We start from the raw sequence: 18,972 nt of genomic DNA, 5'->3' as shown, positions 1-18,972 counted from the left end.
ACGGTGTAGATGCATTCTGTAGATTCCAAAAATTCTAACAGTGTGAGAGAACTTGGAACTGATTAGGTCATTCAGGTGCGCTGAGCCAATCAAGAGCTATCAAACACCTGCATGAGCCAATCAGTTTTTGGCAATGCAGGGATAGATGAATAATGTACAGATCAGAGATCATGACAAGAATTAAAATTTCTTGCTCAAAACATGCTTTTTATGTAGTGTGTAACACAATCAGATGGGCTGTTTCGACATGTATAGCTGCTGCTGTTGCCCTATGCAACTTAATTTTGACAATACAATGAACTCACCTATTGTGGTCAACCTGATTGCAAATGTTCTATTTTTGTTGCTCTAACTGTAAGACTTTTGAACAAGAGGAGAGCAGCAGAATGACACTGTCTCATTCTGCATGCTGTACCTCCACCCCTTCATCCACACTGTAATGTGGACCAGACTCATTGATGAGAATCAGCACACGAACTGGTGGGTGATCAAAATAGCCATCAGAATAATTACTTTAAACTCTCCAGCAAAGTTTGCTCTCTTCCCTCATCCCTGCAATGATTTTTTAAAGCTAAATTCCTTGGAGTCTACTGACGAGCTTCTGTGATTGTTTGAATGTCGCTAATCATACAACACTACACAAGTAATGAGCACGTGCAGGAAGTTACACCTGTAGAGGGCAATCTGAGTGTTTGCATGGCAAATAGGCGGTAATACTTTCCTCTGATTATTAGAAGATTGCACCACCTTGTTATTCTGACGTTTTGATCAGATTCACCTATCATTTCTGTTCAAATGGTCAGTCACTCTGCGTTCAATGTAAACGTGTCATTCATTAGGGCCCCTTCACACATAGTGTGAAGTTTGGATGAAGTGCACACTTAGTGCGCATGACGCAAGAATCGTGTGCAAACCGTGTAATGTCCCTGTCGCCAATGCCTCGTACACCTGTTGCTATAACTGTTTGCGCACACAAGCGCTTGAAAGACAAAGTGTGCACTGTGAGAACCCATCGCCCCCCTCTCGTGACAGGTGCCGACCAAATTCCAGGTGGCATGCACGAACATCTAACACCGCTCGCATGGCACTTCGAAAAAGTGTGTACAGTGGCACTCTTGGCACAGTAACAAACTGCAGACAACCACTGTCATAATGCTGTGAAATTTAAGTTCCCCACGAGTGTGACTTTGCAAACACACACTGACACATGGGTGTGTGCGCTCCACTCACGGGAGGCGTGGCTTCTGACAGAAGCAGCTGTGGTGATCTGTCATTCTGGACATTCCAGTTGGACAACACCAACTGTGTTTGGACAGTCATGGACTAACAACTATCCACACTGACAGCCCCCAAGTTGAAATGGGCTGTCAGATCAGACCAAGCAGCGGGCGATCTGACCGTCACATCACCCACATGAGCTCTGTTTCACATGACGCGGTGTCTGTGCTGTGGCACACTGTCCACAAGACATGCATGTTGGACAGAACATGCATGCGGCCGACTAGATGTACCTGACCAGTAGATGTAGACATCAGAGCACACTGCTTCTCATTCGTGTCATTTCATGACTGTATGTCTGTGACCATGGATCATCACCAGAGGAACAGGCGGATCATATTTCTATTACTTGCTTGATAAATGCAGTGTTTTTATATGGTGTGGGATTAATTTTTTTTTTTTTTTGTAATGCTTCCATGTCCTTCCTGATATGAGGCAGCTTCCCACAGCTTTCAAAGAACAGCTCTGTAGCTCAGTGGTAAAGTCTCTGACTGGGCATTAGAGGTTTTGAAAGGTGTGTGTTTACGTCCCAGGTGGTGTGGGTTTTTTTCCCCTTTTCTTTTTTTATTATTCTACATAAGCGGCGCAATGTGGTGCACCTGGTACTGTTCCTGCTCAACGGACAGCAGTGCGTGCATGAACTCCCACATCTGGTTCGTGCACACCTGGCCATTGGCACAATGTTTCTTGGACTAATTTCGACCTGTTTCGACCTGTTTCGCCATTTTCGTCCAAACTTCACACTATGTGTGAAGGGGCCATTAGGGACGCTACACAGTTTAGTCCTTGTGTGGACTTGGTGTTGGGTAGGGTTGCTGAAACTAGCAGCTTTGGTGCATTTGTTCATGGACATCGCTGTGATCTTTCTGGAATCATTGGATTCCCTGATTGCAGCACTTGTAGCTGAGTGAGGAGTTGGAGCATCTGGGTATCAAGATTCACTTATCACTTATCTTAGCAGTTCCATTCATGTCTCTGGGCTATCGCCCTTTGGCATTGTGAGATGCTTCAGAAGAACGTCAGGACCAAATACCTTTGCAGGAGAATAAATGTTCAGGGTCTTCTTTCTGTCCTAATATATGGTTGTGAGTCTTAGATGCTAACCAGTAAGAGTGGAACAATACATTATCTCCACCATATGACATCATGATAAACTTATCAAGATTCAGTACATATCACAATACATAATTACATCAGGGTTCACAATAATTATGTAGAAAGTAATCTGTGGCGAATGTTTCAAGAAACAAATTCTGAAATATCAATTGTGAACCTTGATGTTATCGGTTTCCTATTTGTGTACTTTATAATTTATTTATTTATATGTATATGTTGCAGACATGAACAGGTGAAGCTCTTCATCATCTCACCATGTCATTTAGGTCCTTTTTTTCAGGTCTTCTTTTTCAGAAAATCCTCCTCTACGCTACTCCATCAGGAAGCTGCATTTTATATTTTTAATTAAATGTATATCAAGTTGTAGATATTTGCTATCAGTTAGAGTTTAAGAAAGATAATTTTACTTTTTTTTTTTTTTAAATAGCATCAACAAATTAAAATGTGTGAAATACCAAGTGTTCCAAGACTTTTGAGTGCAATTGAGAACACAGCATCATATATCTCAAATAAGCAAACAGGGCATGAATCAGCTGCTGCCTGCTCATTTTATTCATCTAAATTCACAGGAGAAATGTGTATATATAAGGCAAGCCAATTTAAAAGAGAAATGCCACTTTTAACAACCTGGAACTCATTTCTCGCATAAAATACGGCCGTTAATTCACAGATATAACTTTGGTGTCATTAGAAGTCCGTGGTTCAGGCAATGTGTTCAGTTTCAAATCTGGCTCAAGCATTTTTCTTCTTCTACTCCACTGGATTATAACTTTTTCTAGAACACAGCACCAACTATTCTATAGGAGGGACCTAGCAGTCAATATGTGTCACCGATTTCAAAATGGCTATTTTCAACCAGACGTGTGGTGGCGTGGCATGGCAATCACCTAGGGTGGCACCTGGGGGTGTCCAGTCAGATTTCAGGGGAGTCCAGTGCAACCCAGCTACACCCATGTCAGGAAGTGTTCAACATTTGACATTTCCTGTTTCACTGTGTGCTCAAAATTTGAACTTGCCACTGGATTCCCACGAGATTCCACACGAGCTCACCTACTGTCAAACTGGAAGTGTCGACCCAGGAAGTGTTCCAACATTTTACTTTTTTTTTAATTAATTAGACAAACAAAAGGTTACAAGAAACCTTACAGAGGATTAAATACAACAACAAACACAACATACCAAAGAACAGGTTAATAAAAATAAAAAAAAAAAACAGATCAAAACTAGGGTGGAATTATTACAAAAAACTATACAAGTTAAACACATTTGACATTTCCTGTTTCACTGTGGACTCAAAATTTGGCACTTCCTGTTTCAGTCTAAACTTGCCACTGAATTCCCACGAGATCCAATGAGATCCCCTGTTTTGTCAATCCAGGAACTGTTCAACATTTGACATTTCCTACTTCACTGTGTGCTCAAAATTTGAACTTGCCACTGGATTCCCACGAGATTCCACACAAGCTCACCTACTGTCAAACCAGGAAGTGTCGACCCAGGAAGTGTTCCAACATTAGACTTTTTTTTATTTATTTAATGAGACAAACAAAAAGTTACACAGAAACCTTACAGAGGATTAAATACAAAAAAACAAAAACAAACAAAAAACAAAAACAACATACCAAAGAACAGGTTAATAAAAAAAACAACAAATCCAAACTAGGGGGGAATTATTACAAAATAAACTACAAGTTAAAAACATTTGACATTTCCTGTTTCACTGTGGACTCAAAATTTGGCACTTCCTGTTTCAGTCTCAATTTGCCACTGAATTCCCACGAGATCCCATGAGATCCCGTTTTGTCAATCCAGGAAGTGTTCAACATTTGACATTTCCTGTATCACTGTGGGCTCAAAATTTGACATTTCCTTTCACTGTGAACTTGCAGCTGAATTCCCTGCGGGATTCCATGAGATCTCGTCTACTGTCAATCCAGGAAGTGTCGATCCAGGAAGTGTTCAACATTTGACATTTCCTGTTTCACTGTGGACTCAAAATTTAGCACTTCTTGTTTGGGACTCAGTCTACCATGAGCGAGCTTTGTGCCATGTACGCGGTACTTCGTTCGTATGAGTCTTCTGCAACAGATGATTAGTGCTCATTCCATGCAGTAGCTGCCTTTTCTGGTATCATGATGTACATAAATATCAAATTTATATTCAAAAATGATATGATTCAGTACAGGCCCCAAGATACAATTTGTGGTGAGGAAGCTTGTCTCTTGGTAGATTCTGGGATATCAACATCCAAGATCGACCGAGACACGCCTGTGCATGGGCTTGTTTAATGTGCCATCCAGAACCCACGGAGGTTCCATCATGTGGTGGATGTGATGATGCGTGGCACTAGCTCATACTCCCAGGCCAGACTTGTGCATATTAATCTATTAGTCTGATGCCTTTTCAGTCTCTCTGACCTCCTTTCTCTCTCCTTCCTCTCTTCCCAGCCTTTTTGTCGCCTCCTCTCCTGAACAGTTTAACAGATTGCCCTCTGGAAGTACGTGACATTCCACCTCTACTGAGTAACTCTCAGTGGGAGAAAACGATACACACAGCCTTTTATCCAGCTCTCAGTATGACATCAACTCACCCGTCACCTTCTACTCTCAACTCCTTTCTCTCCACATAAGTTCACTTAAACATGGTCAAATTCATTTCACAACACACTGAAGGTTTTATCTCTTCCGTGCATGTGGGTTGAGTGAATAAAGTTACTTTCATATACTTTCGAACATTGGCAGCTGACAGCTTGAGCTCTGCACCTGCTTTCTTGGTTGTCTTGTGAGTGAAAACGAGCAGCAGCTCACGTTGCCTTTGGGGAACACATCTCAGAGTAGCTGATTCTATTGAAACCAGTCAGGTTTTGTTACCAGGTGAAGATAAAGTGATGTTTAGATGACCTTGAATATGGAGCAGGGCTTGAATGCTAATTTGACATCCACACAGCTCATCGCCTCTTTGGCTTTTCTTCTTATCTCATCACACACTGACATCCGCAGCTCTGAGTGTTCGTGCTCTGAACACAGCAGTTGTGTGCATGTGTAGACATGCATATAAATGTGCTTACCCACGTGTATCCAACATATGAGGATTATAGGATAATCCCATTTTTATAAAGCATAAGCTTTGTGCCAATTTTCTTATGACACACGAAGTTCTAATTGATGGTGGCTTTGTACCATAGGTGTAGTTGAACTGGCGGATTTAAGGTATAATTATGGCAGGATTAAGGAGTTTGGAGACAATGAACATGTGTATTTACACATTTCAGGCCTGCAATACATTCTAAAAAAAAGTTGGGACGCTAAAGCATTTGCCACTTTTTGTAATGTTGTCATTCTTTCTCACAACATTTGAGAAGCTTTGGCATTGAGGATCTTTTTCGTTTCCTTTCAGCTGCCCCAATTAGGGGTTGCCACAGCAGATCAATCATTTCCATCTCACCCTGTCCTCTGTATCTTCCTCTGTCACACCAACCATCTGCATGTCCTCCCTCACCACATCCATAAACCTCCTCTTTGGCCTCCATCTTCTCTTCCTCTTGCCCGATGGCTCCATCCTCAGCATCCTTCTCCCTATATACCCTGTGTCCCTCCTCTGCACATGTCCAAACCATCTCAATCTCACCTCTCTAACTTTGTCTCCAAACCGTCCCACCTGAGCTGCCCCTCTGATATGTTCATTGCTAATCCAGTCTATCCTCATCACTCCCAAAGAGAATTGCAACATCTTCAGCTCTGTCACCTCCAGCTCGGCCTCCTGTCTTTTGTTATTGCCAAAGCCGTACAGCATAACTGGTCTCACTACTGTCTTGTTGTTATGGTTGATCCAGGAACTGAGAAATGAGAGCCAAAATGCAGACACAACCTAGAGACGGAGAATAGTTTTTAGAGTTTATTTTCGTGATATGTAGGCAAGCTTGGCTTGGAGTGTTCTGACAGCGGAGGACAGGAACAGCTGAGCAGAGCAGGCAGAGGAGTCGAATATGAGTGAGTCAAAAAGGTGGCTGAAGACTGAAGCAAGGCAGATGACAACTAGGATTTTGGTAGATCTGAGGCATGGATGATCTGAGGCACAGAGAAAACAGGTAAACAGGCGTCCAGGAAAATAACACCAAAAATACAAACCATGAAAAATCTTCTCAGAGATAAGGATAAAGACTGAAAGATCTGGCAACATCTGGATGGCTGAGCCACGGTTAAATACTGCAGTGGCTTGACTGGAGATAGGCTGCAGGTGAGCAGACTCAGCAGATGCAGAGGATCAGATGGGCACACTGGAGGCGGAAACCCAGAGTCCACGCCCAGCAACACAGAGACAGACTGAGACAAACATGATACACCAGGGGAGGGAAAACCACAAGGAAATGGAAAGGCAAAGCCTAAACCCTAACACTTGTAGACTTTCCCCTTCAGTTTTGCTGATATTCTTCAGTCACAACTCACTCCTGCCACCTTTCTCCATCCACTCCACCCTGCCAGCACTCTTTCTTCATCTGGTCATCTCTGCTCCTCAATGAATCCGCCTTTAATGAATACTGTCTACCAGATCATGATTGCAGTCACCTCTTGAAATAATATTATTATTGTTGTTGTTATTCTACTTTTTTTAACCTCCTTAACTAAATTGCCCCCATCTCAACTTTTTGTTTAATGTGTTGCAGTCCTGAAATGCAGGAATGATGTAATATTAAACAAAATGAGGTTGACTGTGCAAAACAGGAAATATCTGTTTCAGAGGCCCAACAAAGACTTTTCTTTTTGAGTAAGATGAAATTATTCGGCGTGTGCAGGACTTTGTTTTACCAGTGTTTTATTGAATCTGTCTTGACATTTTGTATTGTGGTGTGGTATGAAATGGAAAAAAAAACATTCATTATTTGTTTTATATAAAGGCTAAAATAGATCCTTGTCATTTGATATTTTATTAATTTTTAAACAACAGAAAAGGGACTTACATTTTGGTGTGCATCACTGGCGCTTTGAAGTCAACAGTCCAACACGAACTTTAAACAGGAGTCCAAAATTTTTCTCGGTCAACTTGGAAAAACAGTTCGATAGTTCGAAAATAATTCTGACAATGTAGCCCGTGCACAAACTTCATATTCATAAAAACAAGGAAAAAAAAAGACTTTACGTACTTACTCACTCCAGCAAAAAAAATCGCATCAGAAAGTTGTCTGGGTTTTCATCCTAACTTCATCCTCTTCATCCTAACAGCTCCTAATGCCTCCAGGCAGTTTATGGCATAGTGGATTTGTTTTGAGGGGGTTTTTTTTGTGTGCGTTAGAAGAATTAGCACCGTCAATTAGCTCGTTCAAATCATTGACCAACAGCAAAACAAACTCTGCCATGTTTAGCTAAACGCTGCACCCACTAGTGTGTACATGGGCGAGGTTCACAGTGTGCAATGGTACAAAACATATGGAACCAAATTTGCACAGTAAATGGAACCAAATTTGCACAGTAAATGGAACCAAATTTGCATGCTAAATGCAACGCAACACAAATGGCACAAATTATCTATGTCACATGACATACAAAGCACCAATCAAATGACAAGGATCCACTTAACTGTTATATAAATCAAAATAATCAATGAAAAGCAGTTTCGGAGGCTATGCCCCACCTCATGCACATGCACAAAAAACACATTATCTAATTTGACTGCACTCAGAGAGCACATACCTCTGCAGAGGCCGAAATTAAAGGAAACAATTATACAAAGCTATTAATTAAAATGATCCATGGGTCAAAATCTAATCCACTCTTCTTTCCATAATTATTGTTTGGCTTTGCCTTACAATATAAAGCTCCTTGGGGCAACTGTTTGTTGTGATTTGGTGCTATATAAATAAAATTGATTTGATTTGATTTGATTTGATCTTCTTTGGCCAAGGTGCCTGTGTACCAAATTGCATAAAAATCCATTCACATATTTCTGAGACATCCTGCTGAAACACGCATCGACAGACAGACAGGCAGGCAGACACACAGGGGCAAAAACATGACTTTATTAGTGAAGGTAGTGATGTCAGACAAGCTGCATGTTGTGGAATGATGGTGTTTGACACAGGGCTCCAAAGCAAACACTTGGCTGTACAGACAGTCTCAAAGCCTGTTCACCAGCTCCCATCCATGAAGTATTTATTAAAAAACATTGCATGTGTGTATTTGTCTATGCACACCCACACCCACACACACATCTTTAAGTTTACCCAGAATGGGGTTACCATGACTACTGGCTCCTGCGTGTCTGTTGCAATGGGAGCAGGAGGGAAGGAGAGCGAGCGAGGTTGCGTGTGATGTGATGGCAGTCAATGAACTCTATAATGGCAGATCCTGTACAGGGATTTCATCAAGGCCATTCACACTTTTAATACTGTGGCATTTTTGGCTTCAACATGGTTCCATAGGCTGTTCTGCTCAAGTCAAACAGGGGTTCAGTTACTTATTTGGCAGTCTGTATCATAATTGTTTAAGTCCCAAATCTGTGTCTGTTATATGTTTATTACTCTGTCTGGTGAAAAACTCAAAAACCACAGTTAGTTATTTTTTTCAGACAACATGCAGATTAAAAATTTTCACTTGTGTTTTTTAGTACATTATAAATCCATTTCTTACAGTGGAGGTAGCGCATGGTAATATTAGTCCATTATGCTAGTGAGTTTTCATCCCACTCTCACGAGTGCCACTAGCTTAGCTTATGGCAAGCTAAAAGTGGAAGCACTCGTTTTGGCCGAACGTCTAGCCAGTTTCTGGTTATTCTGTGTTAATACGCACCCACGGCCGACATGCTTGATGAATTCCTGCGCAAAAAGTAGTTCCCAGATAATTGTGATATTTGGCACAAAAACCTGTGTAGCTCGTGTGTTTTAATGCCTAAATGATTGTAAGTCAGTACTCATATTCATCCAGCAGCATCTTCTCATGTCAGCAAATTCAGCACCATTTTGCAAACAACCGGAAACTGGGTCAGGCGAAAGTAGTCTGGCGAGCTCAGTCTATGGGCTAGCTATCCCACAATGCCAAAATAGCAGAGACGATGCTCCATTGAGAGCAGCACGCTGAGCAGTCAGTTTTTAAAGTTAACGTTAGCATATATGCATTTATGTTAGCATGTACTGACACCTTTACGGTGTCAAATCTCACGTGGGGAGGCCGAGATTTCGTTGTCAGTGGAATGGACAAGCAACAAGCAACTTGTTTGCAACATTGCGTCATTATGGAGGTGAGTTCAACCAAAATACGTATTTAGGTGTTTAACAAAGATAATCGTGAGTCTTTAATGTGAGTTTTAAAAAAAAAATGCATGTTGCTATTAGGGTCATGAATTGGTTCGTTTCGGGTATCCTTAAGAAATGATTCAATTCATCGACATCAATAGCCTTTTAGCTTAACGATTCCCTTATCAGTCCTTCAGAGTGGCCGTTGTTTTTGGGGTGTTTGTCAGGAAAATGATCATTTGTCTGCACTGATTACAGACCCTGCAGCAGGTCTGTATAATCAACCATTTCTGCAGCGCAGCTTTGTTTTGAATCTTGACCCAATGAAGCAGTACTTCGATCTTCGATCTGCTGCTTCATTGGTTCTTTGTTTTATTTCGCTTTGTTTTATTAGCATGTCTATGGCATTTTCAATGTTAAAGTTAGCATTAAGCTGAGCCATTATCAAGCCTCCCTCCCCAGCATGCAAAGGATTCTGGGATACTCTAAAACTGTCAATATATGTTTTTAAGCACATTAAAAATCCCATTGCTCACAATGGAAGCTCTCAGGTCATGCTAAGATTAGCACCAGCATTGTACCTAAGGCCAAGCTAGCGCCAAGCCAGTTGTACTATATATATATATATATATATATATATATATATATATATATATATATATATATATATATATATATATATATATATATATATATATATATATATATATATATATATATATAAATGAAGAGTGTAAGTTTAAGATAAATAAGGAGAAAGTGCTGCAACACAGTGACAGCATTTAGCAATTATGAACTGCAACTGGATTAAATATATATAATTTAGAAGGACTTTGGAACACATTTCTCAGTATTTTCCCAATAATTACTCTAAAGAAATACGAATGATTTTAAAGATTATAGCCAAATTTACTGGCTGTGATCCTAATAAAGTATTATTTATCAACTCATATTTTCTAAATACTATAATTAAATAAACCTACTAAAATAGTTGTTGTTTGAAAGATTTTATATACTTCATGCCTTTAATACATTTACTAAAATATATAGGGAATTTAAGTTATTTGGGGTGAATTTCTGTTAGATTTGAATGGATTTATTCAGAGGGATTAAGCCAGTTTCACATATATTCTACTAATTTTGTTCTCCTGGTGATTTGTGGCAAGGCTCGAAACCACACTGTGTTTGTGGAGAGCCTGGTGTGTCTATAAATAGTTGTGTCGGTTAAACTATAATCACAGTCCCTGGTCTCCTCCAAAGGCTTACGTAGTGTTTAGGAGTGTGTGTGGTGATGGCTGGTGTGTGTTTGCATGTGTTATGTGTAAGGGAATGCGCATTTCCGATGACAATCATTTGTCCTTCTTGCCCACTAATTAGTCAGTTTCATTAGCCTCTGTTGGACAAACAAGGCCACACTGTTTGTCCTCTTTTCCGCTATGTCCTCAAGCTGTGCTTGTGTTGGTTTACAATAATAATAATAACTGCTAGCTCTGTTTAGGTCAATTAATATGTAAGTACTGTTTGTCCATCTACCACCCCAAGCTCCCCAGCCCTTCCCACTTACACACATACACCAAGCCCCTAATATTGTGTAGGTCCCCATTTTACTACCAGAACAGCCCTAACCAATTGTTAAACTTGGTTCTTTTGGATCTTTTGGATCACAGACTCTGTTATTTCAAATGTTAGAGTTTATTATTCATGGGAATTTGATCAGATCTGGTTCCCTGACACACAAAGCTTGTGCTGGAGCTCCATCCGAGAAGGACCCTGAACACGGATTACAGAAATATTTCATAGACACTCGGAGACCATGGGTGGACCCAGGTTTTCTATTGGCTAGTGGCCACTGAGAGGTGTGTGCGTGATTAAAACAATTGTCATGTTTAAGCCATTTGCTAACTAGGTCAAAACTGGACAGATGTAAAGACAAGGCCTTGGGTTGGTGACTGAGTAGTGAACCACTGCCTGCCGATACATGTTTTCACATGATAACAAGATAATGAAAGACGCTAGCTTTTACAAGATGTACTTTTGGTGTAGATAAATATCTTAACAAGAACACAGCGAGTCACTGTGCAGACATCCGGAACATACTGACCCAGTGCAAATATCATTCCTAACCTCATGCAACCTTTAGCAGGAATGTAACAAAGTATTTAACATGTTGGAATCAATCAGAGGTGGGCACAGCTAACCAAAAAGTTAGCATCGATAACAGCTAATCAGCTAACTGAAAAGCTATCTTTTATAAAGCTAAACCGATAAACCACCTAAAAATTTATCTTAAGCTACAGCTAACCGATAACCTTCAAAATTGAGTTTTAACACCATGCTCACAAACCCAAACAGTGAATCACCACTTCTGTCTTTGTGTGCTGTGCTACCTGCTGGAAGCTACTGTTTACTACATATTTTACTCTACCGCAGCAAAAGGAGCCATACCACCAGGTTGTCACAAATAAATAAATAAATAAAAGTCATTATTCCTTAGCCGCATACAGCAATTCCACCGTGAGGCAGAGGTCTTGGAAAATAAAGCAGTTTTGACTTATGGTTTTGATTTAGAAATCAAATTATTCTGGATAGAATAACTACATTAATAACAGTTCTGTCATTTGTGCAAAGTTAAAATATAACACATATCTTTTAATTTAAATAATGCACTAATTCTGAAGTTTTGTGACAAACGCATACAGATTACGATTATGATTACGATACACTTTATTATCCCCTTAGGGAAATTTGTCTTGGACTCATGCTAAGTGCCTTTACAAAAGGAAAACAAACAAATACAAGTAGAAACATAGCCACATCCATAACAAATTAACATGACAGGAAGTCAATTGAAACACCATAAGTGTTGCACAATTCCGGTTTTAGACATTATTGTTTAGCAATTTGATAGATATGGGGATGAATGAGTTTTTGAGTCTATTCAGTCTGCTCCGAGGGACTCTATACCTTCTCCCAGAGGGAAGCTGAGTGTACTCTGTGTGGAGGACATGAGCAGTATCCGTCAGTATCCTCTGAGCTGCTTTCAGGACAGACTCTTCATAGAGTGAACTGAGGGACTGATATTGTTTCTTTCCAATTATCTTCATTGCATTGTCAATTTGTCTGTTAAGTTTTGTTTTAAGTTGTACAGAGAGTTTGCCATACCAGGCAGTCATGCCATATCTGACTAGGCTCTCTAGAACTGCCTGGTAAAACAACAACATTATTTTTTGATTGACTCCATACAAACGAAGTCTGCGGAGGAAGTAGAGTCTCTGATGGAGTCGAGAACACAGACTGTCCACATGTACAGTCCAGCTGAGAGTGTTGTCTATGTGCAGCCCCAAGTACTTGTATGAGCTGACCTGGTCAATAGGAGTACCATATATGACCACAGGAGTATGGTCCCCAACAGGCCTTAGATCCAGAACCATTTCCTTGGTTTTGTTAGCATTTAAAACCAAGTGGTTGTCATCACACCACTGCACAATGTGTCTCACTTCAGAGAAATACTTTGTTGGACTTGAATCTTTGTGCAGTAGGCTCAAAATGGCTGTGTCATCAGAAAATTTAAAAACAAAATTATTACAGTAGTTACGTTATTGGTATAGAGAGTGAAGAGGACAGGAGAACTAACACAGCCTTGTGGTGCACCTGTGCTTGATGGTTTGAGTACCGAAAGAGCTCGGTTAACTCTGACTTGTTGTAGTCTATTAGTTAAAAAAGAATGGTAACATCTAATTAAAAATGGGTTGACATTCATTTCTTTTAGCTTAGACAGCAACAGGTATGGTTGTAATGTATTAAAGGCTGAACTGAAATCAACCAATAAAATCCGTGCATATGCAGTAGGATCTTCCAAGTGCTTAAGTGAAAGGTGGGTTAAGCTGTTGATGGCATCATCAGTGCCTTTACCCTGCCTATAAGCAAATTGGAATGGGTCGAGTACAGGATTGACGTCCGTCTTGAGGAAAGATAGCATAATCTTTTCGAAGCACTTGCTTACAACAGATGTTAAAGCTATTGGCCTATAGTTGTTGTTTTCAGATGAACATGATTTTTTGGCAATTGGAACAATAATGTTGCCAAAGGTGCCAAAGGGATTATGAGTAAAATGAGCCTAACACTGATTGGTTGACTCATTCATTCTATGTAAAAGCAAACACGTTAATGTGACGTGTGTGTTGGTTTACATATAAATGTGCTTTTGTAAAATATGACATTTTTTTCATATGTAAAAAAAAAAACAGCCATTTGCAAAAGCCAAAAGTCAAGTTGTGATTAGCCAACTGTCTGATATAACCGGGGTCAAAATAAATAGAACACTGCCATCTACTGACGACCAGACGCTCAGACCTGAACCCATAATCCTTTGCGCGCCAGAGAGTTGCTGCAGTTTAAACAGCACAGAGTGAAAACACATGACGACAATTGTAAATGAACATTATACAACCAAAATGTAAATTTTTATTTCTTTTCATCAGCTGCAGCAACTCTGGCACGCAAAGGATTATGGAATATCTCAATACTTAGGGTGAATACTGCCATGAACACTACTGGCCAGTAGATGGCAGTAGAGACCATGAAAACTTGGCAAAACAAATATTCCAAATAAATAATCCTACTACATTTAATCTGTGTCGAATTTAATAAACACAAACCGAATTTCAGACATCTTATATTATATTACTCTGGAACAAAGACAACAAACAATGTTGTAAAGGACAATAACCAGGACATTATAGAGCAAACAGGAAGTGATTGCAGCTCACAGTGATTCCAAATGAAAATAATGGAGAAGCAACCTGAGCTTCTTCTGGCATTTTTACATAAAAACAAAACAAAACAACAATAACAGCATCTATAAACCCAGGGAATATATTCATGAGAGTTTTAGGCACAATATACAAAGGGTTTAATGCTGTTGTCCATGTGGAGCCTGATCAGACCATCTTAAATGCATTTCTCCTGTAGTGAACTTTTACCCATAATGCACTGTACACACACCATGTCCACACTACAACCTTTAAAATTAATGCAATATTTTAAAACTAAAACATATAGCTGATATTTTCACTTTCTAAAACTTCAGACATGATGTTAATTTAAATAACTTGTCTGAAATGAGTTTGGTTAAAATTTTAACCATAGGTTAAAACTGTATGCCTCTGGATGACTTGGGTGATATTGCTGGGTAGTTAGTAGGCTGTTTTTTTTTTTAGCTTTTGGTTCTCTTCTGTGACCAGCTGTCCTCTGATTGCAGAGCATAGAGTGGTTTCTCCTGAAGCCAGCTCTCCTCTGTCTGTAGTTGATAGCACGGTACTTTTTCTATAAAACTATAGGTAGGCTCTATAATCTTTGATATCAGACTTTAAAAATGTTTATTAACTGTTAAAGCGTTATTCACTAAGCTTGCAATAATATGTTAGTGGTAAATTTATCGGAAGATAATTGATTCGATGATGGTTTTCGAAGTTATTTGAAAAGCTAATCTGATAATGAAAACATTAGCTTCGATAATTAGCGGATTAGTGGAGCTGTGCCCACCACTGGAATCAGTAATGTATAACATAAGTGTTTCTACGGTATATACGTATTAACACCATCCAGTCATGGACTCCAATAGACTTCTGAAGGTATGCTCTGGTGTCTAGCACCAAGATGTTAGCAGCGGATCCTTCTGTTCAACCGGACCACGCAGGCCAGCCTTCACTCCCCGTGGGCATCATTGTCGATGGTTAACCGGTTTTCTTTCCTTATAGCACTTTTGGTAGGTATTGATCACTACAGATTGGGAGCATCCTACAAGAGCTGCAGTTTTGATGGTGCTCTGACCCCGTTGCCTAACATCACAATTTGGCCTCTGTCAGAGACACTAAAATTTTATGCTTCTCCATTTTTCCTGCTTCCAACACATCACCTTCAAGGACAAAATGTTAGATTGCTGCCTAATATATCCCATCCAGTTACAGGTGCCATTGTAACAACATAATCAGTGTTATTCACTTCACCTGTCAGTGGTCTCAGTGTTATGGCTGAATGGTGTACAGTAACAGTAGTGTGCTGTATGCATTTCCTGACGTCAGTGCAGTTGATTGGCGATGATATTATTAACATACAGTCATCAGTTCTAGAGCCTTTGCTCATCGGACTCCAATTTTATGGAAAAGCTTCCTAGCTATCAAGACTGGTAAATTCAGGGGAAGTTTTTAAAATCTTTTTCTTTTTTTCTCTTTTTTGTGTGTTTATAATTGATGAATTGGTTGTTACTTATTTTTTGCTCTTCCTGTAATTTGTTTTGTGTGTGACAGTTCTTTAAAAAATGATCTAAAGTCTCTTTCAACTGTGAAGACCTTTTTTTCCTCTCTCTGCAAGAGCTGTAGAAATAAATTTGATTTGATATGTCATATTTCTCAAAGTGTTATTCCATAAATTAACTGTCACACAACCAAAGTACAACAGAAACCTACAATAGGAAATGATCAGCCTTCAAGTGCAGCTGTATGATTTGTTATATACAGTTTGAACTCTGAAATAAGAGCAACTGATGGAGTTGAGGTAATGATGTGGTGGATAATGTTTACAGGGTTCAGTAATGGGTACAAAGAAGAAAGTAAAGCACCGCCAGGAAAAGTTCTGTGTGAAAGACTGCAGTAATGTGACTGCACATGCACATTCTGCTGTCTGAAAGTGAGCTGTCCATAGTGCTGATGAGACACTGATGTATTTATATTTAATCCAGTCATTCATATTTCATTTTCTTTTACTCATGGTGTATACTTGCCTATGTCAAAAAAGTTAGATTTTCTTTGTCTGTCTGTCTGTCTCTCTGCTAGCAGGATATCTCCAAAGGATTTGCATGCATTTCAATATTTGTTGGGCAGACAGAGTCTGGATCTGATTCCTTTTGTGCTGATTAGAGGAATCATTAAACGCATTCAGCAATCAGGATGTAGGTTCAGCAATCAGGATAAAAGATCAATGGTCAGGTTCACAGGTCTTTGATCAAGATCAAGGTCAAGGTTCAGTAATTAGGATCAAAGATGAAAATCATGAACAGGATCACCAATCCAAAACAAAGTTGACAAATCAGGATCAAAGAGAAGGTCTGGATCAGAAGTTAGTGTTCAGGATCCTGTGATTAATTACATCAGTAAGTGTTAAAGGAAAAGAAAACCCACTGATAATTTAGGATTGGGTTGGTAGATTATGATATTGAGAGCCCATGTGAAACGTTGTAGGCATGTGTGATCATTTATGTTAAAGTTGCCGGCTGCTATAACAGTGATGTGCGACGTGACATGGGGCAGTGTTGCTCGTCATTGTAGAATGGGCAAAGCACGTAAGCGGCAGTCAACATCCCGGATTGGTATCGGGTTCCGATACCGTCGTATTTCACGGATCGGTATTTCCTGATCCAGCCTGTGGGATTTCCTGATACTGGAGAGAAACCACATCTGTGAGAGGAGGGGGAGTGGGAAGTTTCTGCGGTGAAGGTGAGCTGTTTCTTCCACACATGGCACCAGAGACGAGTTTTAATCCACCGGTAGTGGCGAATTTCCACGCGGCTCTTGGGTTCCAGTGGTCTGTGACGCAGAGCATGGACTTTCTGAAAAATTAACTGAATTGTTACTAAAAATCAGCTGTTTTAATGTCCCAAGGCTGTGAAACGCACAGCTGAACAGAGATTCACTTTCTCTCCGCTCAATGGGAAAACCACCAAAATCCTTCAGTGTTTATCGAGAGCCGTGAGCGCCGCTGATGATACATTTAGAAATTTAGTTTATTTTACAGTTGAAAGGCTCTGTGTTTGCTCAGCAGGAAAACCGTGAGTGAGGGAGGGAGAGAGAGCGAGAGAGAGAGATGGAGAGATTGAGAGAGGGGAGAGAGAGAGAGGGAGAGAGGACTTTTACATCAGCGCATGTTCACCATTTGTAGCTTTCTGTGCCCATGCTACGTCACAGCAGTGCTGCAAGCCATCCGAGGGGGTGGTTTCTGATTGGTTAAAACTGTCAGTGGTGGCATTCATGAAATCGTCAAATTCTGCTTAAATGCCGACTTTCAAGGTGGATATTTCTGTTGTAAGCGCTCCTTCTTCATTGATATGCATCAATCGTTAGTTTATAGCACCGTCTGTCCTCCCAGGTGTATTTTATCAGTCGGTTTTCTTTTTCTTTAATAAGTGTGTGCGTCTCTCTTATAAGATGATCTGATATCTAGACACCTCCAATATGATATAATTCAGGAAGTACACATTTTATTATTGAAAGATTTGATTTGGTGCAATATGATGCGCATTAATTAATTGTTACATTCAAAATAGGTTTGCTGTTTTTCTAGATAATGATCCAAATCTGATGGACAAACGTGTATTATTAGACCTAGGTGGTTCACTCATGTCACTGAAGAATTGTAATTAGGTTTGGGGCTTAATTAAAATTAAAGGGATTGTGTGGGTAACAGCATAGGTATGCACTCTCTGACTGCCCTTCTATTTAAAGGGGCTATGTTAATCTACATTCTAAATGTGGTTTTATTTGATCAAATTAATGCACAGCACCATCTACCCACAAAGATTTGATTTCTGTTGGTGTAGACAAATATGTTGTTTTAGCTTGCAAATGACTCCGGATGCAAAAACAACTTTAAATCAATATTTCATGTGAAATGATGAATGTGTTTTGTAAGTAGCTGTGTAATGAGCAGCCTGTGATGCAGAATAATTCTCTCCAGGTGATAAAGAGCAGGTGATTTACTTTGGATTTTATGCTCTCTCTACTTTTTTTCTTTTAACTTTATCAAATATTTGCCTTACACCTTACAGTGCATCATGCAAATTTCAGGAAGTCATTGCATTCATCTCCTTTTTGAGTTGGTCTCTCTTGTAAGGAACTTCAATCAATTTTTTCTTAACGAAACTGGCTGTTCTTTGAAAGGTCTTTTGAACGGGATTTTGTACTTTCTAATTAATAATGTCTGATTACCTCTGTGGTTCTGACACCTTTCAGCTACAAGGTCATGCACATTAGTGAGCGTGCACAGATAGGGGTGTGCATCTACTGTCTATGATGCAATTCACTGACAATACTTCTTTGTACAGTTCGATTTGGCATGATACGATGCAATCTGATACAATTCTTTTATTTTTTTTTATGTGGACAGTCATTTTCAATGATAAATTAGAATGAACCAAACATGGTATTGCTTACCTTGCAACACATGCTGTATATCATGAAAAACCAAGGACCTTCTTTAGGTTTTTACTACTATGCTGTAGCCTCTACTCGCCTTTTTTGGTGGGGGTAAACACTGACAGTAGCATTACTTACAGTAGTCAGTGCCAGATAGAAGAATCT

The 18,972-nt window shown here is 39.7% G+C and overlaps 1 protein-coding gene across 3 annotated transcripts in view; it reads left to right on the top strand.

Moving 5' to 3' along the window:
* Positions 1 to 18,972, top strand: part of LOC117524015 (Kv channel-interacting protein 2) — a 387,777-nt gene that overhangs the window by 194,325 nt on the left and 174,480 nt on the right. The window lies entirely within an intron of this gene.

The sequence above is a fragment of the Thalassophryne amazonica genome, chromosome 13 (assembly GCF_902500255.1).
Source record: "Thalassophryne amazonica chromosome 13, fThaAma1.1, whole genome shotgun sequence".
NCBI lineage: Eukaryota > Metazoa > Chordata > Actinopteri > Batrachoidiformes > Batrachoididae > Thalassophryne > Thalassophryne amazonica.
The sequence above is the reverse complement of the archived record's forward strand: the minus strand, read 5'-3'. Positions and strand labels throughout refer to the sequence as shown.